A 26,504-nucleotide genomic window follows, 5' to 3' on the forward strand; every position below is an offset into this window, starting at 1 on the left:
GGTCCCTTGAAATACAGGTACAACAGAAACAGGAAGTAAGAGTGAGAGAAAGTTGTGGTGAAAGAGTACAGCAGGGATCGCCACCATCCCCTGCCGGAGCCTCGTGGAACCTTTAGGTGTTTTCGCTCAATAAACACTCACAACGCCCGGTTTGGGAATCGAAACCGCGATCCTATGACCGCGAGTCCGCTGCCCTAACCACTGGGCCATTGCGCCTCCACGTTCTAATACTATAATTTGATGTAAGAGGTTAATTTAATGTGTGGAGTTTTTGGATAAACTTTCTCTTGTAAACTTTTAAGCAAACTACGTCTATTACAGTTTTATTCTGCCAACGGAAAGATAGAATTTGTAGGAATGTCGTTTCAATTTTCTTCCACAATGAATCTAAATTTCTACACGCATTAAAAAAACTACATAACTTACTCTTCAAATCATCCAACAACTCGCGTGCTAATAATTAATACACACATAGAAGCATGCGGATGTAAATATATATGTATGTATGTATATATATATATATATATTCATATACATATATATGTATATATGCACATATGTGTTTGTGCGTGTATGTGTATAAACATATGTATAAACGCGTATATATATATATATATATATATATATATATATATATATATATAATATATTATATATATATATATATATGCATACATATACATATATACAGATACCTATCGGTCTCTCTTTTGTTTTTTTTTCTCCCTCGAATGTATATATGTATAAATATGCATATACACACATATATGCACATGCACACGCACACACAGATTCGCACACACATACACACACACATACACACACACACACATACACAGACACTCACTCGAATCAGTAATTTCGTGCAAACAAAATTAGTTCTATTTTATCAATGCTAAGAACTTTGCTAGATTTGCTTTGAAGTTTGGTTTTTGATAGATGCGCTATATTAACTGCTAATTTGTGTACTTCAAATACTTGCAAATTACCAACCAAGTACGATTGAATGGAAAGTATGTTTTCGTATAATTAATTTATTGATGTAACATTGATGTATCTTCTTAATCCGCGACGACATCTTATTTATTAATAGTTATCAGATGTAGTCTGTCTACATGAAAAAATAAACACTGTTCATATTGAATCTAAAAAGAAAAAAAAATAATATATAGTCATATAACTATGTATGTACGTACGTATCTATGCGTATGTTGCATGCATGTATATATGAAAATATACATACATACATATATATATATATGTGTGTGTGTGTTTAGATGATAGATAGATAGGTATGTATGTATATATACATTTAATTGTATATATATAAACTATGAATGTGCCTGAGTGTGTATATCTGTGGTGTGTGTGTGTGTGTCTGTGTGTGTGTGTGCGTGCGTGCATATGTGTGTGTATTTAAAGGCGCGTAGCCTAATGGTTAAAGTGTTCAGCTCCTCATCATAAGGTCATACTTTTGATTCCTAGAGTGAGCGGTGTGTTGCGTCCTTGAGCAAGGCACATAATTTCGCATTACTTGAGCCTGCCAGGCTGAATGTGAGAACAAGCCAAGTGCGTGAGGCTTCTGAGATTATGTATTTTTGCTCTCGATGAGATAGGAACTTAAAACACAAAGGCGTGGTACAAGTTTAGCTACCCCGATCACACTCGCTTGGGAATGACTGCTAAGTGATTTCATCACACAAAGACACACAGACACACAGACACACACACACACACACACACACACGCACGCGCACACGCACACACCACACACACACACACACACACACACACACACACACACACACGTTTCTGTCTGAAATCCTCGGTGACTTACACTCTTATTCGATGGGTACGACATTCTTTTATAAATTAGTTTGATACCGACTTGAAGGGTGTAGTCAAACAAATTGAACCCAATATTTATTTTAAAAAAGTCTGGTACTTATTCTATTATCCTCTTCTTACTGTACTGTTAAGTTACGAATATATAATCATACCAACACCTGCCGTGTAGCAGTGAGAGGAACAAGCACAAACACGTACACATCAACACAGACTTACATACGTACTCATACACACACACACACACGCACACACGCACACACACACACACACACACACACACACACACAAACACACACATACATATGTCGTTTACATATATATATATATATATATATATTATTGAGCGAAAACACCTAAAGCTCCACAATGCTCCGGCAGGAAGTTGGTGGTGACCCCTGTTGTACTCTTTCGCCACAACTTTCTCTCACTCTCTTTTCCTGTTTCTTGAGTAACGCTGCGATGGACTGGCGTCCCGTCCAGCTGGGGGGAACACATACGCCACAGAAACCGGGAAACCGGGCCCTTGATCCTGGCTAGGCTTGAAAAAGGCGCATGAATATATATATGTGTGTGTGTGTGTGTGTGTGGTGTGTATAATTTAAAAGTAGGATAAAATCTTTATAAGAATTTATCAAGCAGTTAGCGTGAAAAACCTCATAAATATATTTATTTTTATTAAGGGCATTACTATACATAAATACCTCACGCTAGGAGGAACTCCTAAAGTCAAAACTACCTTAATAAACACATTGTCTCGAACGCGAGGGAATTCTAGAGGACATTTTATGTCATAAATCGCAATATTTTAACTACAAAAATACTCTCTATTTAGAAAATGGTTTTCTTTTTTTGCATTTCCCATCTATGTCATTCATTAATATTTCATTCGCATTCACATTTGATACTATAGTTTCAAAAATACTGCAATGTTTATTATTGTAATTGATTAGAAAAGGATAAATATGCTTTTTTTTTTCAGCGATCCACATTTTGGACTTTTCGGAAAATTTATAATTTCCGAAATAATTCACATATGAAGAAAATTTAAGTATTATATATTATTTTAATTCCTAAGACACCTAGCAAAGTAAAAAAATGTGAATAAAAAAAATTTGGCAGTTAATGTGTTGTTGTGAAAATCTAGCGAAACAAACATCGTACAACACAAATAACATTATAAAAATGGCTCTCTTTTTGTCAGGTAGTACATGTATGAGATATAAACCCAAACATGTTATGGACACCACCATAATGCATAAGCAAACGACTTCGCATTTTAAATTGCTATTGATCATAAACGTTAAATGTAACGGACACAAATTATTTTGATCCTAAATACGAAATAATAGAAGCACACTCACAAGCAGATTAATAAAATAAACCAGAAACGTAATATGAATAAATGAACAAATAAATAAACCTCTACGAAACGTCAGGTCACATGGCATCGACGTTCAACAAAAGCCTCTCTATTCCCTTGTTCTTTTACTTCTCCAAATTCCATTTCAGTTAATAGCAGGTTATTTGTATGATATGCGCTTTCATCTCAATGGTTCTTGGTTCTTTTAATGGGTATCAACAATAAAAATTATTGAAAGTAGTCGATTCAACAATTTTCATTCTTTATTGCTAAAGATATTTTCAAACGACACGCTTAACTCGATTCACATCTAGACAGCAAACGTCCACACACGGAAACGCAAGCACGCAGCACACACACACACACACGCACACGCACGTACGTACACACACACATACACAAACACACATACATGCACATGCGTACAAACACACACATACACATGCAACACACACACACACACACATGCACATGCATACACATTCACACGCACACACAAACACACATGCACACACACTCATACGCACATATACACATATGCACACGCAAGCACACACACACACAAACACACACACACACACACTTCAAACCGTTTTTGAGTCGGCATTAACGCTTGAGTTATGCATTAACGAGAGCATTTGACAGAGTATTTGGGGAGTCCACACAAATGTATTAGCTATTTTAGTATCATTTATTAAAGTCGATAAAGACATATAAATCAGTTAAGCATTTATATACTATTACATTATTTGCAGAAGAGAACTATGTTGATAACTGGTTTAATTTCTCTGTTTTCATCTATTTTCCAGTAGACGTTTTGTGCTCGATCGGATTTTCTTCCAGTATAGGATTCTGCAATTTCTAAACATCGAAATCCAAAATATATTCTATACTTAATCTGTTATTGGATTAAAGGAAATCTATATATATATAAAGCTGAAGTTGTCTGTGTATGGCAGGTTTGGTAGCCTTCAACTAACACTATCTCCTCCGAGATCCTGCGGCGCAAGTTGACCAAAATTGAGAGTATGACAGAAGGCTTGCTCTTCCTTCCGTAGAAGAAAAAAGTCAAATCGGACCATGTTAAAACCCAAAATTATTTACATCAAAAAGGTGCTCTTTTTTCTATGAAAATCCTTATTTTTAACGATTTTTTGACTGCTGTGTCGCCATTTTTCGGTGTATTTCAACCAGAAAAATGTTCACTTAAAGAGAATAACAAGCTACATAATGCAAAATTTTTACTTTTCAAAAATTCCGATTCTAAAGGGTCGAAACAAACCCGAGAAACGCCGGGCAATACTGCTAGTATTTCAATATTAACCAATGTTTTTATTGAAGCGATGCAGCATTTAATCAGAATTTCTCAAATCTGTTATTAACAATCTTAATGCTGTTCTGCTGGCTATAAACAAGTGTTACACTTATTATTCTTTTCTAATCTCCTGCGCTCTTTATAACCAAGCAACGGTAGTTTTTAGTGGACAGGAGTGGTCGTTGAATGCCCAGTCTTCTGTATCGATAAATCATCTCATTAGTCTTCAATGATGAATAGTTAAACAACATTACGATGTTATAGTCGGGCCCCAGGGAGAAAATACACAAAAAAGTGTCTATTAAATAACTCTATATTCAACTTAAATTCAATTGAATATTTCTAAATCATATTTTATAATTCATTATTGGCGCATTCAGTTAAAGAATGATTAACCCTGTTAAATACAGACTCGAGAGAGGGAAGTTAACTTTCGAACGAGCATTCGTTTTCTCGCTGAGATAAGTCACATGGTATAGTTGTTCAGGTGCCCGACTCGTCAAATAATCTTGGTTCCAAGTCCAGGACAAGGTTGTGTATTGTCTTTCTGAGCTAGATACTTCATTTCACGGTGGCCCAGTCTATTTCGCTGTAATGAGTATCATCCCGGTGCTAGGGAAGGTGTGTCTGCCTGCTGCCAACCACATCGCAGGTGTGTCTGTCTGCTGCCAACCACTTCGCAGTAGCGTAGCTAGTAGGGGTACGTCGACGGTAGGTGCCGAGCTACTTCAGGCGGCACTTTTAAGGTGGTGTAACACTTTGTGGTTACTGTATGAGCCTGTATCGGTTTGGGGGCCCGGGAAACAAAATCAAGGGATGTTCCGGGTGGCATACGCTGTAACTATGTCATTGCTGCATATGTACCTAAAACAATGAGCAAAATCGCAACCATCGACTGAGTGTGTATGTGTGTGTGTGCGTGTGTGTGTTTGTGTATGTATGTGTGTGTGTGTGTGTGTGTGTGTGTGTGTGTGTACACATATATATTGATTTATAAACGACATGAACGTGCTTTCAATCTCGGTAAATTCAAAACGTTATTGTCCTATTTCTCATTTGCTCAATGTAATTTCAATAATTTATCGGAACTTTCGTTATATCATGCCCTACATCGAAATAGCATTGCAGAGGAATATAAACGTTCTATAGTTGGTTAGACCACCTTGTTGACAATTCTCCTTGTCATACTGAAATAACGAATTATGTAGGGCAACGCATAGATAAATTATCATTCAAACTGTCACCTGATTCAATCATTTCATGAGTCTAATAACTAAGTGTCTAATAAGTGTTATATACACATACATATATATATATATGTTCAACATCAATAGGGTATTTCTGTATGTATGCATTTTATGTATGTATGTATGTATGTATGTATGTATGTATGTATGTATGTATGTATGTATGTATGTATGTATGTATGTATGTATGTATGTATGTATGTATGTATGTGTATGTATGTACGTATGTATGTATAGCTAACTAGCCAGCCAGCTATATGGGTAGATACACACATACATGTATATATATATATGTATGTATGTATGCATGTATGTATGTATGTATGTATGTATGTATGTATGTATATATATAGTCATGTGTGTGTGTGTGCTGCAAATGTCTTAAATCTTTCAATCTTAGAGAAGTCCAAGCTGAGATTTAAAATTCAATCATGAAAATCAATGAACTTGGGAAAATGTTGTTTACTATGGGCGAAATGCAAAAATTTAAGAAGAAATACTGCCTGTTGTAGGCCAAGATAAATATTATCGAGACTTTCACACAAACATGCACAAATACACTCGATCTTGCACACAGACCTTTAGACATACATAAATATGCAAATTTGCATGAAAAAAAATAAATAAAACAAGAAGAGAGGAAGGGGGGAAATGGTGTCTCTTAGCTGGGTGATTTAAGACGATTACATCCTCAAAAGCCCAGCATTTAAGCCAAGATGCAAAAAAAAAAAAAAAAATTATTGATGAAAAAAAATATATCGCCAAAAAACGATAAGAACATAGCAGTCAATATAGATTTATTTCGGTAAACCTTCAAACGCACACGACTAGAGATTACTGGTTTTGTGTTTATTTCAAAATAGACAGTGTTTTGAAATTCACCTGTATTTATTACAGAACACACCGCCACCCCTTCCTACTCGCTCCCATCAGTTATCTCTCATCATCTTATAACCCATCTATCTCATGTGTTCTATGATTGCAGAACTGATATCTGCCTATCTATCTATTGGTTTGATATATTTAAATGTGTGTGCTTGCCTGTGATGTAGTTATTGTTATACCATGGAATATGCATATGTAAACATATATTCATACATAAATAAATATGCGTGTGTGTGTATGCATACATACATACAATTATTTCTCTTTCTCTCTCTGTCTCTCTCCACTTCTCTCTATTTCTCTCTCTATCTTTTTCGTTATATACAAAGAGAAAGGGAGAGATAGATAGATAGATAGACAGACAGATAGATAGATAGATCGATAGATATATAGATAGATAGATAGATAGGTAGATAGATAGATATATAGATAGATCGATCGATAGCTAGATAGATAGATAGATTGATAGATCGATCGATAGATAGATAGATAGATAGATAGATAGATAGATAGATAGATAAATAGATAGACAGACAGACAGACAGGCAGATAGATAGATAGATAAATAGATAGATAGATAGATAGATAGATAGATAGATAGATAGATAGATAGACAGACAGACAGACAGACAGACAGACAGACAGACAGACAGATAGATAGATAGATAGATAGATAGATAGATAGATAGATAGATAGATAGATAGATGATAGATAGATAGATATAATTGAATAAATGAATGAATGACTGTATCTATGTTTTCTATTAAGCTACGTCTTAATGCTGTTTAACTACGCCGCATTGCATTCATCCATCTGAGTCAATTATCTTCAGATTAATGTTTGCCTGAGAATTCTTCCTGAGCAGAAAAGATTAAATAGAAATTTTGACATTTCGTATTGAGTATTTCTAGCACTAAGAAAGCTGTTAATGGACATAACTTGACAGTTTTCGTGTACATCAACTGTATTGAGGCTGTATAGTCAGCAGTACAAAACAAATAGGTGATTACCGATAACGAGAACACATCTGCAACTATCATTCTCCCCTTACGACTAAACGTCTATCTATCTATCTATCTATCTATCTATCTATCTATCTATCTATCTATCTATCTATCTATCTATCTATCTATCTATCTATCTCGACATGGACGGACGCTAGTCAAATGGGCTCCACGTAAGTTGGTCATTTTGTACGTTGAAAATTGTTTATTGTGAAATATTTTGTGTTTAAAAGTTGTGCAACAACATCCACTGCAAACCTTGATTAATATCTACACAAAATTTTGCCCTTGTGGGCAAAATTTAAAAGAAAAATTCTCATAGCCTCGTGGTTTCATTTAGCCATTTTATTTTCCAAAATGGCCACTGGTCACCACGAGGCTGAGGTGCAAGTCAAGCGTGACGCAGAGGCAGAAAAACAGGATGCTCTGTTACCTTACGCTGAACCTGACAACTCCGCCACCATCAACATCGACAACAGCAACAAATACAAAACAAAGGTCGCAAGGCCAAGCACCGTCAACACCATCAGTGAGTCCACCACCACCACCAACACCGACAACAACACCATGGCAGAATCTGCTACTAAAACTGCTATCCCTACTAAAGACGTCGCCACCAATAACAATACCAACATCACCATCACCGCCACCAAAGACCGTGCCGTCAATGCTACTAATACTACTAACACCACCGCCGTCACCAAGAACGACAATAACAACAACAACAACAACAACAACAACAACGACGACGACAACAACAATTCCCTTCAACCACTGCTCACTCCATCACCAAGTGAAAAAATAACGACGACAAGCAAACGAAATGCCGAAATTTGCGCTAATGCAGGACTAAATTACGCAGGCAATTTTCCACCCTTGCTAGTGCATAATCAGCAACCACAAACCTACAACCCACACCCCTGCCATCAACACCAACACCACCGGCAGTAACAACAATAACAAAACAACACACAAACTTCGCCGAGGCGATAAAAGAAAAGGTAACAAAAGTTTCGTTTACTACACAACAGATTAAAGATTGCAGAAACCTTATTACAAATCAAAACGGAAAAATACTCTTACACATACCTCAGCACATACTGAATGAGGAGAAAAAAAAGACAATTGTATATAAAATCACAAATAAAAAAACAAAAAGTCCAGAAAAGGCAAGCACAGACAAAGTCGAAAAGTGCTTACGCCCCATCTGGGGATACAAGGATTGTGTGACTTGGGCGAACAAGTTCGCACACGTACAGGTGGTTTTTCAGAATGAAGAGTTGGCGAAGAAATTCTCAACGATAACCCTTCATTCTGATGAACTAACGTTGACACCGAGTTACCTCGGCCAGAAGGTGACGAAAGTCATTATCAGTGGTGTCCCCCAAGTGACTACAACACTGTGGATTACATCCGCCTTAACATCCGAAATGGAGGACATAAACATCCTAGATATCGGTGTTTCGGAAAAACAGGACTGGCTGGGAAAGAGAATAGAGTTCCTCTTCCACATAAGTCAAGAGGACATAAATAAAATCCCCACCCACGTACATCTTGAGGATGGCCGCAAGTTATACGTAGTAGTCGAGGGCAGAAGGCCACGATGCTATACATGTGGCAGTGAGGCACACCTCAAAAAGGAGTGCAAATCTGCCGCAAAATTACAACAACAACAACAGCCACAGGAAAATCACAAAAGCCAGGATTATTGCCCACACCACAATATGGACAGCTAGTCAAGAAGCTGTATGCGGAAATGCAGGAAAAACAACACGAACAAGCCAACCCAACCAAACAACACCAACACCAGCGCCAAGAACAGAATCATCACCACCAACAACAAATAAACCAATTCCAACACCAAGAATAACAACGAAGAAGACAAGCACCAAGGATGTAGGAGAGACAATAACCACAACAAATCCCCCAGCAACACCCTCCCCGCGCACCACAACAATATCTACAACCGCACAAACACATCCAGACGCTTTACCCTTGCCCCCTGCTGATTCGTCAGACTTTTCATCTAACGATGAAAGTTCGACAGAATGGCAAATAGCCACAGGGGGTAAAAGAAAAAGATCAGAAAAACCAAACAAGAAATCGCAACCAAAGCAGGGAGATACCTGAACCCTGAAAACTCCATACACAACAAAACAAGCACCAACACCACAAAAAACAATGCTATCAGCGATAGACACAAAAGACTCCAAACTAATGGAGTACATCACAGGATACACAAACATTTGTGAAGATGACTTTAAAAATAGCAATCATCACGCACTACACCACCCAAACACATCAAAATACTACACATCACACAAACACAACACACAAACTCAAAGCCCTCTTCCCAAATGCTGTGTAGGGGTTTCCAGAAATATCTGTCCCAAAAACTATATAGAAACCTCCTCGAAGACACATCAAAGAACGAGGAAGCCAAAACTTTCGACACAAGTAAGTAACTCTCTGTACTTTCATTTGTGTGTTTTAAAGCACACACCCCAATAGAATCATGGTCAGATGATTGGTTGCGTAAATGCGCGTGGCTTGGGGTCTCCTTGGAAACAAGGATACCTCCTAAATGACATCAAGTCACATGATTTGGGAATCATAGCCATAAGTGAGACCAGACTCCACGAGCCACGGGCCCTAAAGTCCATGTTTGGCGGACAGTTTTAACATTTATTTCGCTCCTGTCTGCCGGATGGGCGGTAGTGGCACCGCGGTACTTTTTCACAAGAGCTGGATCTCGAAGTCAAGACGATATTCGTAGACCCGGAGGGTAGACTGATCGTTCTGGATGTTGACGGCAGCAATGGGTGCGCTTTTCGACTCGTATCAGTCTACGCACCGCCTTAACAGGTCGGGCGGATTTCTTTCGACGTCTAGAAGTATTCTTGGGAACGTCTCGTCCTTTACTTAGTGGGGGATTGGAATGCTACCTTGGACACGCATGTAGACTACGTGGGTAGAGACGAAACAGAAGGGGATGCAAATGCCTCAGAGACCTGCTCAGACGATTCCAACTGTCTGACAGGTACCGACTCGACCACCCAAATGCACCAACGTGGACATGGAGCAACCGCAGTGGGTCGTCGAGATCGTATCTAGATAGGATTACTGTGTAGGACAGTAGACAAGGATAACTTAGGATGTCCACAATTCCACACAGTCAGCTACACGGATCACAAATTGGTGACGTGTACGCTAGACTTAGATAAGGTACATAGACAGGGTCCTGGGTACTGGAAACTGAACGCATCATTCCCGTCCAGACAAGTTTTCAGAGACCGGATTAGCACACTAGTAAAGAGGGCTTTGACGGGAGCCATCATCAACAAAAATGGTGGTTTGCCCTCAAGAGAGCAGAAAAAGCAGAAGCGATTAGGTACAGCAAAGCACTAGCCATAGATAGAAATAGAGTAGAGGGTGAGCTAGTTAGAAGCTAGAAGAGGCAATTAGAAGCGGCATCGCATCCGACGTTTTGGCGGCGAGGTTGGCCCTCGACCAACACTTCAACGCTAAACACGAAGATGTGCTGTCAGAGCTAGGATGCGTGCTCTAAGGAACGAAGGTGTTGGGGCCGCGAGAGAGGCCCGGGTGGCAGAGGCGCAACAGGGCAACAAAGCCACCATTCGGTCACTGGTAGATGAACAGGGGCGCGAATTGCTCGAGCCAAGTAAAATGTGTGAGGCCTTTCAGCAGCATTTTGCCCGACTGTTCGGGACGAGTGGAGGGCAAGAACGTAGGGTAGACTTCAGTGCCTACCTACATAGCCTGCCACGACTCTCGACAAGAAAGGCAGGGTGCTGCGAAGGTGCCATCACGGCGGCGGAAGTGCGGGAAGCGATGGCAGAATGCTCGAGGGACAAATCACCGGGTGTTGGATGGTCTACCCTACGAATTTTACTATTGTATGCCAGACTTGTTTGAGACGTCTTGGCAGCGGTATACTGCAACTGCAGCAAAACGGGAGCATACCGGTTTTGTGAGTCGAGGAGCTGTAACTCTGCTGAAGAAAGATCCAAACAAGGGAAACATTATAGATAACTTTAGGCCAATCACTCTGCTCAATGCAGACCTGAAAATTTTGACAAAGGTGTTAGCCAAGAGGTTGGCGCTTGTCATGGAGAAAAACTGGTCGACAACGCAAAACGTGCGCCGTGCCGGGCCGGAGCATCCATGACAACCTCCATCTGATGCGCTACATCATAGACAGGGTAGTTAACGAACCTGGCATGGGTGGGGCCCTGATCAACTTGGATCAATCGAAAGCCTTTGATAGGGTAGACCATCGATACTTGGAGGCAGTCCTGAGAGCGCGCGGTGGTTTCGGTCCGTCTTCCGCGGCTGGATAGCTGCCTTGTACAGAGGCATCCGTTCGGTAATTCGCGTAAATGGACATCTATCGAGACCCTTCGACATTGCACGTTCGGTCCGTCAGGGATGCCCCCTCTCGGCGCTTCTATACGTATTGACTCTTGAGCCACTACTGCGGAAGCTGGCGACTTGAGGGGCATCCCGCGAGAATTAGGATGCGGGACGAGCGTGTCTGCATACGCGGACGACGTCACGTCATAGTGTCAAGCCACGAGCACATCGAGCGGGTCGGCGAGACACTGAAAGACTACGAAGCGGTGACAGGAGCAAAATCAACCGGGAAAAGTCAGTGGGCTTGCGGCTCGGCACCTGGAGAAGCAAACCCTGCCGTCCACCAGTACCTCCGTCGTGGGACGCTGGACAGACAGCCCGGTTGAGTTGCTCGGGGTCTGGTTCGGTCCGGACCTCCAAATGGAGAAGAACTGGAACGAGATAACGAGTAGGGTGGTCACTCTCGCCCAGCAATGGGCCGAGAGGAAACTGTCCCTAAAAGGTCGGGCGGAGGTGGTGAACGCGTACATCGCGTCCATCATCTACTACCGCCTGACCGTCGTACCTTGTCCCGACCCTACCATCACCAAACTAGAACGCATCCTCTTCCGCTTCTTGTGGAAAGGATGCGTCCCGATGGTCAGGCGATCCATTTGCTGTCAACACCCCCGTTAAAAGGAGGGCTGGGCATGCCGTGGTTGATGATGCGCAGACACGCGCTGAGACTGCGACATCTCCGGCTCTATGTAGACGACGGTGAACAGGTGTGGTCGCCGTTTGTGAGGCACGCATTCCCGCAACTCGTCTCCATGACCGAACTACAGTCGTGGATCAAAAAGAGGCCGAAGAAGGGCGAATGGCACCGCGAGTGTCGCGTTGCTCTCAAGCAACTCTGCCGTCCCGGGTCGACCTTGAGTGACTTCAACACAACCAAAGCATTCTATAGGGGATTAGTGGAGGGGAGGTACGACGACGAGCTCGGGGCAAACCTGGGCGTCGACGAGGAATACCTGACCCGCCTGTTTCAAACGAGTTTCGGCCCGGGACCTATGGACAACTTCCAGAGATCCCTGGCCTGGCGGTGCTACCGAGAAGCGCTACCCGTTCGGGATAAGCTCTATAGGCATGGCTCGAGAAACACGGGGCCGACCTGCCCGAGATGCGGGCAGAGCGACGAAACCGCTCTGCACGCAATCGTGCAGTGTCCAGCAATTTCCCACCTGTGGGCTTATGTCGAACGACTGCTGTCACGTGTGGGACGTGTCGGTTTATCAGCCGAGTCTATCGTTAATATTGTCACGCCTCCTTCCTTCAAACGGGAAGGAAGAGCTATTTTTATCATACTTGTGGCTATGGCGAAAGAATGTATCTGGTGGACGCGTCTGAAAGGATTAGAGACAAACACTTTCCTCTCTGGTCAATCTCTCATCAACTTCTTCAAGTATCACTTGAAGAAAAAAGTGAGAGTAGAGAGGCAAGTTTTGTCTAGTGAATGTTTTAAAAAAAGATGGGTGAATGTAGCAAGGATGGCACGTATGAATGACGAAGCCACCTTGACTATGATTCTATGAACCGTAAAAATTAATACAGAGAGTTGCTTATTTGCAAAAAAAAAAAGAAATATAACATGTGACTTCATTGACCGAGGTTACCGTGGTCTTTTCCGTAGGCTTTTCTTTCCACGGGTAAACCTCACCTGTCTTCCCCTTTACACTTCATATCGACATTTCTGTGATAACGATCCCTATTGATCAATTTTTTTTCCTCTCCCCCTTTTTTTCTAACCCCCCCCCCTTTTTTTGTCCTCTTTCTCTCCTTTTACGATCCCTTTTGATCGACCCCCCCTTTTTTATTTTATTTTATTTTTTATTTTATTATTATTATTATTTTTATTTTTTTTTTAAACCTTCAAAAGAAAAGCTCTACCTTGTAATTTGTTCTATCTGTGTGCAGCCCTGTGTGGCTAATAAAGAAACATATCTATCTATCTATCATCTATCTATCTCTATATATATGTATATATATATATATATATACATATATATACATATATATTATATATATATATACATATATATATATAACATATATATATATACACACACACACACATATATATTATATATATACATATATATTCTCCTATATATATATATATATAATATATATATATATATATATATTCTCCTCATCCATCACCCTCTTGAACTGTCTTATATCCCTCCCCCAACTACACATTCAATAACACTATAAAATGGTCAAAACTTTTTACACACTAACTTAGTTCCATTTGAAAACCCCACTATAATGGGAGAAAGGGCTAATGCATTATCTAAGTTATATGGTGTATAAAGACATGAAATATACAAATAAATATCTGTAAATATAAAACCATCTGAATTTCTGAGTACCTCATTTCTTCTAATATATATATATATAACATATCTACTACATATGTGGCAAATTCTGGCTGTGGGAGTGTTTGTGGAGTTGTTAGCTAACTCCTCCTGCATCGTTTTATTGATTTTGATGAACTTGACACGTGAGGAGAACTCGTGTCTGGAAACCTCATGGCATACTCAGATTGTTGAAAAAAATCAGCGACAGAGCCCCTGGAAGGGATCTTTACATATATCTAATACCGTAAATCTTCGAATATAGTCCGCCCTTGAGTATAATACGCAGGGGATTTTTAGGAGGCTGTACCTCTGAAAAACCTAAACCTTGTGTATAATCCTTCTCTAACTTGAGTCGCGCGTAATTAAGCCAGCAGCACCTAGTCGAACAAACACTTCCGCGTATGGGTATTGCAATAATGGTGATGTTCTTAACTGTTATATGGGAATGTAAATATGTTTGCAAATTGTTTTTGTTACATGTTATTCTGTGTTCTGAATGCTTTTATTTTAATAAATGTTGCTTAATGCAAGTTATGGATGATTCTTTTATGACTTCATTGCTTTCAGGCTTAGCTGAATGTATTTTCGCGCCCGATATCACAGAATGCGTCTGAATAAACATTGCTGGGCAGCAAATAGAGATTCGGACATTCCTTAGAAAATATTTTTCATTTTTAACCTCGTATATAGTACGCACTAGGGATTTTGACCTTAAATTTTGGGAAAAAATGCGGATTATACTCGATGATTTACGGTATATTTTATTTTAACAGCCAAGAGAAATAACCCATTCACCCCTGGAAAGGATCCTTATATATAGCCAAGAAAAATAACCCATTCATTTTCCTGATTTATTTGGTATAAATAAAACTGAGTATGCTTATTTCACAGTATTTGAATTGTTAGAGTTATTTTCGCGATTTATCCATTACAACCCTTAAACAAGTAAATAGTATTTTCCTAAACAATAGATCCACTTATTTCGGTCAGTGACTTATTCACGAATATACCAAAACTAGCGCCCATGAGGGTAATATTCTCTGAGAATGCACAAATGTCCTTTTCAGAGTTATTTACTTTGAATTGCTATCATCTCATATCTGATTAGACTGTTATTACGTAACATGCTTCACAGTTTTATGTTCTATATACTCTGGGAACCCATTCAAGCCCTTTTACTGTGCTACTTTATTTGAATTCTTACTATCGGGTAACTAATTTCATGGTATTACATAAATGACTTCACAATTTGCGCATTCATAACTTATTGGGAAATCCTAAAGTCAAGATCCCGTGTAAGACAGTTCGGTATTCTCTGCAAATACGCAAAAACCGTTTTAAGGGCTACATATTTTGTAATGTTGCTATTGGATTAGCAATACAATTATGAGAACGGAACCAATGGATAAGCCCCGCTTTCACAGGAATTACTCGGTACGTCATATATATATATATATATATATATATATATATTATATATATAATACAAAATGGGACAATAAAGCAAAACATCCGGACAGTTAGGTGATACAAAAAAGGGATAACAAAACATCCAGATATATCATACAAAGAAAACAAGTACGGGTCATTCGGAGTTTTCTTTCGTCAGTCGAGTTCCAGATTATCTTTGAAATTTCGACTGGTTATACTCGAGATTGCTCCAGTCTGGCCAGCCCCAAGGAAAAAAACTAAGCTAAGAGCATTAGAGTCCTTGGAAGAAAACAGCGAATGTATACGAAAACAAGAACGTAAAAATTATTATTATATGTGTGTGTATGTATATATATATATATATATATATATATATATCTTGATCACGTGACCGACCAGACCATCAGATATTGTTACACATCGCTGGTCACAATGCGTTTGCATTGTTTTAGCCTTCGAATGACGACACCCCGCTGGCTAAGCGAGCAGGCCAACAGAAGAAAGAATGGGAGATAGAGTGGTGAAAGAGTACAGCAGGGATCATCACCCCCTGTCGGAGCCTCGTGGAGCTTTTGGTGTTTTCGCTCAATAAACACTCACAACGCCCGGTCTGGGAATCGAAACCGCGATCCTGCGACCGCGGGTCCGCTGCCCTAACCACTAGGCCATTGCGCCTCCACACACATATATATATATATATACATATATATATATATATACATATATATATATATATATATATATACATATATATATACATATATACATACATACATATATATACATACAAGCAGTAATATACATATCTATATAATCATATATAAATATATACACACTATACATATACACACGTGCACACACGCTCACGCGCGCGGGCACTCAGACAAACATAAACTCACACATATAGATAGATAGATAGATAGATAGATAGATAGATAGATAGATAGATAGATAGATAGATAGATAGATAGATATTTCAAAATAAATACTGAGTTGTGAAAATATAAACTCTTCTAGTATTTTGGGGACTTTTATTTTTAGGAGTAGTCTTTATATCTAGAAAGCAATGGTAAAACAAGTTTGCTGCAGTTTATGCTATTAAATCCTTTTTCTCAAATACAAATATCTCTCCAATCTCAAATTCTATTCTCTAGTTTAAATAAATCATTGAAATTAAACAACATGATGCCATTTAATTACTCGAAAATGGTAAAACATATTTCAATGAGAAACTGTTAGAAGTGCTACTTTCACACTTAACCCGTTAGCGACTATAAAATTAAAAGTAATTATATTGGCAAAACTAACAAACACAATGGATAATGTAGTTCTCAGTATTCTCAGTGTGAATTCCAAAATAGGATGCTCACAATTGGAAAGTCTTTGATCATATATCTACTTGATTAAAGCTCCTTGGGTGTTACTTATTTTCTCGGAAGCCTGTCTATCGTGACCCAGTTCTTATTTTTAAATATATTACTCACAAAAAGGGAGCAGATTTTGGCAAGTTTTTCAAGTATTTTAATGGCCTACCTAAATAATGATATCGATGTAGCTAATGTTTAGCTTGTCAAAAGTTGGGTTGTCTTTCCATTGTGTAGTCTATGCTGTTAAAATGTTCTTCACACCATATGATTACTTTTTAGATAAATCTACAAGTCTGAAATGAAGTTGACATTACAATCCTGCGTCATGTTCCATTAATGTGTATTGCCGTTACATCTGGTATAGCACACCTTTTTCAATAAATCGTTGCACACTGAGAGTAGGAGATAACTCTACGTGAGCGATCTACGTGCTAGAAATAGCAATCAAAATCACTACAAACAATGGGTTAATGACATTCCGAAGAATGTTGGCATGGATAAAATATATGAAAATAATATATGGTGAACATGGCAGAAGGGCTTTAATCCTAAGACTGAATTGACAGCGCTAAGACTTAGAATAGCTGATGCACCAACTGCTGGGACAATACATGTATTCACACACACACACACACACACACACACGCACACACTTACATACACAAGCACATCAAAACACACACTCACAAACATACAAGTATGTATGTATGTATGTATGTACGTATGTATGCCTTCGTGTGTTTGTGTGTTTGTGTGTGTGTGTATATGTACTTATGTGTGTGTTTTGTGTGATTGTGTATGTGTCTATTTATATATATATACATTTAATAATATAAATTATATATATATATGCATATATGGGCACATGATGTCACCAACAGTAAACAACATGAAATACGAAAACAAATGAGTTAAATACGCAAATAACAAGAGAAAAAATAAATGGAAAACAAGACATGTAATACAAAGAACGACCATTCATTAGTTGCCGGCTGTATATCTACTCCCCATTTCGAGTAATCAACGACAGTTTGAGTCATCGAAGACAGTTGCTGCTTTAATTACCAAAATAAAATATTGGATTTATGAAGTGTCAAAGTCATAAACAAAAACACAACAGCGGAGACATACAGGGAAAGCGAACGGAAACAAACATGGAGGGTTTTTAGACCTGGACGAGGGGAAAGTAGTGAACGCTTAGAGAAATATTTTCTTATGCATATATGTTTAACTTTTCCTTCATCGAAAGTTATTAATTAATTCAGAAATTCATCAATCTAACACTCTCTGAATTATTTTTGAGTTTTAAATCAGTCTACTTTCCCGCGTTTAAGCTGTGTATATATAGTGAGGATTTGCAATAGCTGGACATATTTCAAGTCTATTTTCAGCATATAGGCATTGTAGCTTCCTTGCCCTTAAGTGTAATTGTATCCTAAAAGTTTTTATACGGCGCCGTGTTTACAATCCTGTAAATTATAATAATGGTATTTTTATATAAGCTTACAGCTTATGGCGATCACCGTGCAATAACTAAGGTAAATAATATAATAAAAGGGCATATAAGATCTCGACAGAAAAAAAAATCAATAATATATCTTTATATATGTATTTTACCTAAAAGGTTATTTTTTTATGTGCTGGCCATTGATAAAATTCATTACTTTTAATGATTTTATCCTTTATGTTTATATATATATAGTCCGTGCGTGTCACTTAGGTTTACGAGAGAGGGATGACCTCCCTTTGCAAATACCATAAGGGCACAGAAAGTGTGTCCAAAGCCAGCTGGAGACGATGATCTCCTGGGGCTAAAAGCTACAGCAACACCCACCCTTAGTGGTTTGCCATATTGAGATGGCTAGTATACTTTACGTTGTCGAGCAGTTACTGTTTACATCTCGTTCAGAGAATTATTATTGCTTGCAGACAATTTTTCGAAATCAGTGACAGTAAGTTACTAGAAAAACGATAAGTATTTGCAAACAGATCTCCCTTTCATTATAAACCGGTGACTGCCGTACGCCGAAGACAGGCAAATACCTAGAAATTGCAGTCCGTGCGTGTCATTTAGGTTTACGAGAGAGGGATGACCTCCCTTTGCAAATACCACAAGAGCACAGAAAGTGTGTCTAAAGCCAGCTGGAGACGATGATCTCCTGGGGCTAAAAGCTACAATAACACCCACTCTTAGTGGTTAGCCATATTGAGATGGCTAGTATACTTTATATATATATATATATATATATTATATATATATATATATGTGTGTGTGTGTGTGTGTACTAGCAGAAACACCCGTCATTGACTGGGTTGAAAAAAGCTGCCAAAATTGTACTATGAATATTGAAAGATATTTACTCAGATTGTATTGAAGATATATATAAGAAATTACTTTTAACTTTCATGTAGACGACAGAGCTGTTTCCTTCTGACCAATATCATCAATGGTGCATTAAAACTTCTGATCTATGATCTCTAGTATATCTGTTTATAAATGAAGCAAACATCGCACAGATTTTGACTTATGTGTAATATAAGGTAAGTAAATGAAAAATTCGGGGAAAACTGAAAAGGTATGTACTAAAATTTATTGAACTTAAGTATTACAACAAACGGATCTTTTTGGTTTGAACGGCAGTTTTTCTAGCGGTGTCATATGAAATTGTCACCCATCATTATGACCCTAGTATCGATCTATTGCATTTCAATCTGTTTTAGGGTTAGGGTTAGGGGTGGGCAGAAAGGTATCTTTTTTTCTTCATAAATGTAAATAAACCCAATCTGTTTCTTAAACGAGGGACATATTCATACGGCACAGAATGTTTTTTGCCTCAATACACGTCAGTGATTGGTTGAAATTGCAGAAATTGAAGAAAAAAACAACAAATATCTTACAAACTATAGAATTTTCTCAATAAAGCCAAGAGAAAAAGATGTTTTATAAACACATTCTACCAGTATACGAAGTTTAAAATATTTTAGTTACCTAGAAATTATGTTAAAAACTGCCGTTCAAACCGAAATGATCCCAACAAACAAAAATACAAATAGCTTTTCTTAGACGGATATAGCATGATTTTGACAATATCAATTCAAAGTTATCAATTATTATGCAAAATTTAGTTCGTTGATTCCATGCTAAAAACTTCCTTATAGACAATATTTCGGGTTTTACCAGTAGGCGCAAAAACTAAAAGAGTGTTCTTACTACCCACTCTGGATGTCCCAACAAATAACTGACCGTGTGAGAAACGGTAATTACAGTCACACACAGACACTCACTGCTTGTATGCTGACTGCTGACAAAACTAATTAAAATTGATAATATTTCAAGCTTTGCGTGTCATTTGAATGAATTTGACCTTTCCACGCATAACTGTGCATTTATTTTCCGAGAACGGAATAAGGATGGGCGTCTCGGTAGTGTGTTGCCTCCTATTTCTAGCAAATACATGTACTGTGTATTTGACCTATGCTTTTTTTTTACACATACAGCATACCTACTCAAGAGTGCCCCACCGAATTTGTTTCTTCATAACTTTAATGAAAATGGGTACTTTTAAATAAAATTTACTACAAATGTGCTTCTAATGGTGTAGATTGCAACTATTTCGGAATTTGTTGTGAAAGCCTTTTTTCGCCGAATCGTTTGAATTTTCCGAAACTGCTCTCTCGACTTGTGGAAAATTTTTTTCACGACAAATGCTGATATAATCGGAATCTATCAACTTTCTTATGTCCAGAACACACACACACACACACACACACACACACACACATAAGAAAAACCTTGATCTGATTACATCATTTTCAGGGAATGTAGGGGCGGTATTTAATCAAGGTATGTGTGCCTATCAGGTTGTAAAATGAGAGAAAAAGATATAATGAACTAAAATAATTCTACAAGCTTCTCTGACGACACCTTTATCGATTGTGTGTTTATATGCTCAATGGCCGAAGAGGAATGTTATATGTATTTAAGGATGGACAAAAATATATTCAATGATGGATCTTGTGCGCAAAGAATATCAAACACGGATAAAAACTATACACTACTTGCTGGTCTCTTTACGCAGTAGATCTGTTGCCCACAATTGTTTGTATAACACAATCCATATCAACATTTAAGTTACTCAAGAGGAGGTTAGATTAAAACCAAGCACTCTACGCTAAAAACTACAAAAATCTATCTCTAAAATGTTCACCTCAATAGTAACGTCAATCGTCTTCGCTAAAAATGAAAAGAAAGGCGAGGTTTGTAGCTGAGCCAAATGCCTTTAAATTGCGCACCTGTCCTTTCAACTTGCAAATGATTAAGTGTCGGAGTAGCTCCATGGATCAAGTCTGGATACCTGCAGCAAATAGAATCATAGGAGTCGCAAAAAAGTTCCTATAAAAGTATTCTAACTAATGACAAGTTGTACAAACTCAGGTAACATGCAGAGCTTTACTGCAAAAGAAAATCGACAAAAGTCATGCACGACTGAGTTGAAATTTTCATATTAGCAGTAAGGTAGATAAACCAGAGTAGTCTACCTTGGATGAATAACCGTTTTAATGAGCTTTCGCTTTGACAGATGCTTTCTTTTAATCTAGGTACCGTAAAATGGAATACAGGTAAAACGGTACTAGAACGGTTTATTACTGGTCTGTTCGACACCAGATTAATTCATTGTGTGCACGCAAATTATAATGGCATTCTCAATTGGTTTAGGTTAGTATCTAATGCAAATAAATAAAGATGATCATTCCGAGGATAGGGGATAGATTACTACTACAATAATTCATATATCGGTTTCAAATTTTGGCATAAGGCCAGGAATTTCGTGGAAAGGGTTAAGTTGATTACATTGATCCTGAGTGCTCAACTAGTACTTATTTTATCGACCCCGAAATGATATGAAGCAAAGTGGACCTCGGCGGAATTTGAACTCGGAACGTAAAATCGAACGAAATGCCTCTAAGCATTTTGCCCTGCTTTGCTAACTGACAATAATTCATATATAAAAAAATCATTTAATTCCGCCACCAAGTTATATATTGATTACAACGGATCCAAACATCTGGCAGACGTTAAACATATAATTATGAAAAAGAAACCGGATAAAAGAAGGACAAAAAAGTATAATTCTAGATAGCAGTGACATGGAAGGCACTCCTTGTTTTAATTTGATTAAATATCGGTTGAATATTCCCGTTAATATCGCTGTAAGATACATATAAAAAAGTACAGAATTCTCTCTGTTTTAAGGGACTTTGATGATATAATAGAAACAAAGAATTACTTAGAATTGCATATATTCTACTGCATGTAGCAAAGGTATTCGAAATTACACCATAATGCCAGATGAATAGTTACTGTGTCTGATGATTATTAATACTCAAGGTAAATACCTTTTTTAAAAAAATCAAACATATTGGTTTCAAATTTTGGCCCAAGGTCAGCAGGTTTGGGAAGCGGCTGAATCGATTAAACCGACTCCAGTGTTTAGTTGGTACTTATTCTTTCGACCTATGCAAACTCGACCCCGGTAGAATTTGAACTCAGAAAGTAAGGATTGACGAAATGTCGCTAAGCATTTTCCAGGCGCGCTAACGAGTCTGCAAGGTTACCACCTTTCAAATCAGATATATTAACCGATATCAAGGATAACTTACCCGAATACTAATAAATAACAATCCTCAACAACTCAACCACTATTGATACTTTTAACTGACTAAAAACTTTCTCTAAATTAATGGTCCAGATGAGAATGTCATATGCAAAATATTTCCATATTCAGACAGCTACATATAATAACTAAAAAAACCATTGCCTTTTAGATATCAGATATAAAAGGACAAAGAACCCCGTTCAGGGACAAATGACCATGGGATTGCACCTATAAAGCTTCCCAGATATATATATATATATATATATATATATATATATATATTATATATATATATATATATATATATATATATGTGTGTGTGTGTGTGTGTGTGTGTGTGTGTGTGTGGAGGTGCAATGACCCAGTGGTTAAGGAAGCGGACTCGCGGTCTTCGGATCGCAGTTTCGATTCCTAGACCGGGCTTTGTGAGTGTTTATTGAGCGAAAACACCTAAAGCTCCACGAGGTCCCGACAGCGGGTGGTGGTGATCCCCGATGTACTCTTTCACCACAACTTTCTGATTCTTTCTTCTGTTGGCCTGCTCGCTCTATTTTTCCTGTTTGCATCAAAACACGCACACACACACACACACACACACACCACACACACACACACCACACACACATATATATATATATAGATATATATATATATATATATATATATATATATATATATATATATATATGCATATATGCATATATACATATATGCATATTTACATATATGCATATATACACAGATATGTATACTTTATTAAAAAGCAGCAAAATATAACAAAAACTCTTACTTAGAGTTTCACGTTCCCATTTGTCGGACAGTTTTTTTTTTTTAGAATGGAACTAAAATAAGGGTGTAAGTAAAAAATATACAAGTAGTTTAATAGACACACATTTCAAAATGGTTTTGTTTCATTGGTCCTTTCAAGCAAGCGTCTTTTCAATTACCGGTAGCATGCAATGAACAAATTTCGGTATAGATTATAAAAATCGAAGAAAACATTAAATCAAAAAGAGCTTTTAAAGAAGGAAAGAGCCTGAATACCCAGGGTAAATAATTATCTGTAAAATATTAATCAATTAATACACTAAAGGCTTTCTCCGTTTAAGACATTTTCACGTTGGATTACATATAAATTTAGTAGTATATACACATACCAAACCATCTATAATATACATATATACACTAAACATAGAGACGTATGTTCATAGCTACATACATATACAGATATGTAGACGCAAGACATGAATATATACAAATCCATATATGTGTGTGTGTGTGGGGGGGGTTTCTGTCTGTCTGTCTGTCTGTACGCACGCACGCACAAAATCTCCTGGCGTTTGCTTATACAAACAAGTTAGTTGTTACAGGCGAAAGAAAGAGAAGGGAAAATCAGAAAATTAAGTATGGGTGGAGGGAGGAAGAAAGACGTGGAAAAGAAGAAAAGGAAATAAAAGAAATAGTATTTGTTGTAACAAACTGCGGTATGTGTTAAAATTCCTTCGAAGTCGAATTTAGCTTTGTTTCATACATATGTACTTACATAAATAAACTTCTGACGCAGTCTCACGAATTAGATTTACAGTACGAAGGGAGATAATTCTTAAGCTTGTTGATTTTCAATAAGCTATCAAATTTTCACTTTTTAATGCTTTAAAGAAAAGTTATTCTATAAATTTTAAGTTAACAACCATAAATCGATTTATGGTGTTATTTTCATGTTAAAAAGCGAAAACTGTAACTGAAAAGTTTAATCTGTTTTTTAAAAAATCTTATTGCTGATAAAGTCGGAGGAATTAAGAAAATTGTTTACATGATCCAAGGGAAGTAACTGTTGACGGAAATTGATTCAGTTAATAGAGTTGCAATTGTATTTTTATATTCTGTTGAAAAAATATCTTTTAAATTTTGCTTTTCATTCTATAAAAATGCGCACACACGCATGCGTATATAAATTGACACATAAATATAAACATATTTACACGTTTACTGGCACAATAGAATATCTTTTTAATATGATAGAACATCATGTGGTATCTATTTAATGCACAACACAGCATAAACCAGAACAACTGTAATATGTTTTCAGATAAATTCTTCTGTTTTTATTTTTTTCCCAATATTATTTGAATTAACACGAAAAATACATTTTATCGTAGTGCTTTATGATTTGTCTGTAGCTCTATTCTTCATCTACAATACTTGTTTATCGATCTTGAAGTTTGAATAAATTTTACCTCTTTTCATATAGGTGAGCTATATATGTATATATATATATATATATATATATATATATATATATATATATATATAAATGGTAAGACGACAAAAGAGAGAAAGAGACCTCGATTTTATGTAATTAGCGGAAGTTATATGTAAATGTAATATGTGACAATATTCGGTAGCCATGATAAAACTCCGAGTTTCGGATGTCGAGGTGGAAATCCACGCCACCATCTCTTCAGTTATCCGACCATTTTTCATAGCATTTTTCGATGGTTGGATAACTGAAGAGGTGGTGGCATGGATTTCCAACTCGCATCCGAAACACGGAGTTTTATCATGGCTACCGAATAATTGCCACATATTACATTTACAGATATGTATGTATATATATATATATATATATATATATATATTATATATAATATATATATATATATTATATATATGTATATATATATATATATAGATATATATATATATATATATATATGTATATATATATATATATTATATATATATATATATATATATATATATTATAATATATATATATCGGATTTTGGTAATTGTGCCTTTCGAAACACGTGTAGAATGAAATAAAACGATTTCTGTTCAATCTGCGTTCAGCTCCATTTCTTCAATTCACCAATAATGTTTTAATTTCAATTATCCGCACCAACGCACGGTTGCAACGCCAGATGGTTGTACCTCCAACCGTGCTGTTTACTGCTGTGATTTTTGCTACTAAGGTATCGTTAAACTTTGATTAATCTACTACAAGATTATTCATCTTTCTATTTCACATTATATATATATATATAATATATATATATATATATATATATATAATATATATAATATATTATATATAATATATAATATATATATATATAATTAGCACCTGTTTCTTTTCGTTTTCTGTGAAGGCTTCAGAACTGTCAAAGCCGTTCAAGCTATTAGTGCTGTGTATGGAGAAGACGCTTTTACTTAAAGAACTACACAGGAATGGTTATTGCATTGAAGGGAGGGAAACTTCAAACTTGCAGCCTCTCCGCTTTCCAGCTGACGTGTTCAGTTCTGTGAGGGTTGATTGAACCAACTCATCCACGACGATCCCCACCAATCCACTAGGGAACTGGACCAGCAGATGGGATGCTCTCATGATACCATTGCCCATCACTTTCAGTTGATTGGTAAATTTGGTACAAGGATGCCACACGCTTCGAATTAATAGGACAAACACCAGCATGCTTCTTCAACACGTCAACGCTCGACGTTACTAATAATACTTTAGATTATCATATTTTTTTAGTTGTTCTCCTACAGCCTGCACATCGTTACGTTCAATAACGATGTTGGGGATTAAAACGTTGTTCGATGAATTCCCCGA

General features: G+C 37.3%; 1 long non-coding RNA gene across 1 annotated transcript; it reads right to left on the bottom strand.

The window, feature by feature from the left end:
* Window positions 1-6,128: 6,128 nt before the first annotated feature.
* On the bottom strand, window positions 6,129-25,526 carry LOC118767749. Its single transcript, XR_005003658.1, has 3 exons — window positions 25,363-25,526; window positions 8,245-8,258; window positions 6,129-6,140 (listed from the first exon to the last, which is right to left on the bottom strand). It is a non-coding gene; the product is annotated as an uncharacterized LOC118767749 (long non-coding RNA).
* Between the last annotated feature and the right edge of the window lie 978 nt (window positions 25,527-26,504).

This window comes from Octopus sinensis, linkage group LG2 (assembly GCF_006345805.1).
Source record: "Octopus sinensis linkage group LG2, ASM634580v1, whole genome shotgun sequence".
NCBI lineage: Eukaryota > Metazoa > Mollusca > Cephalopoda > Octopoda > Octopodidae > Octopus > Octopus sinensis.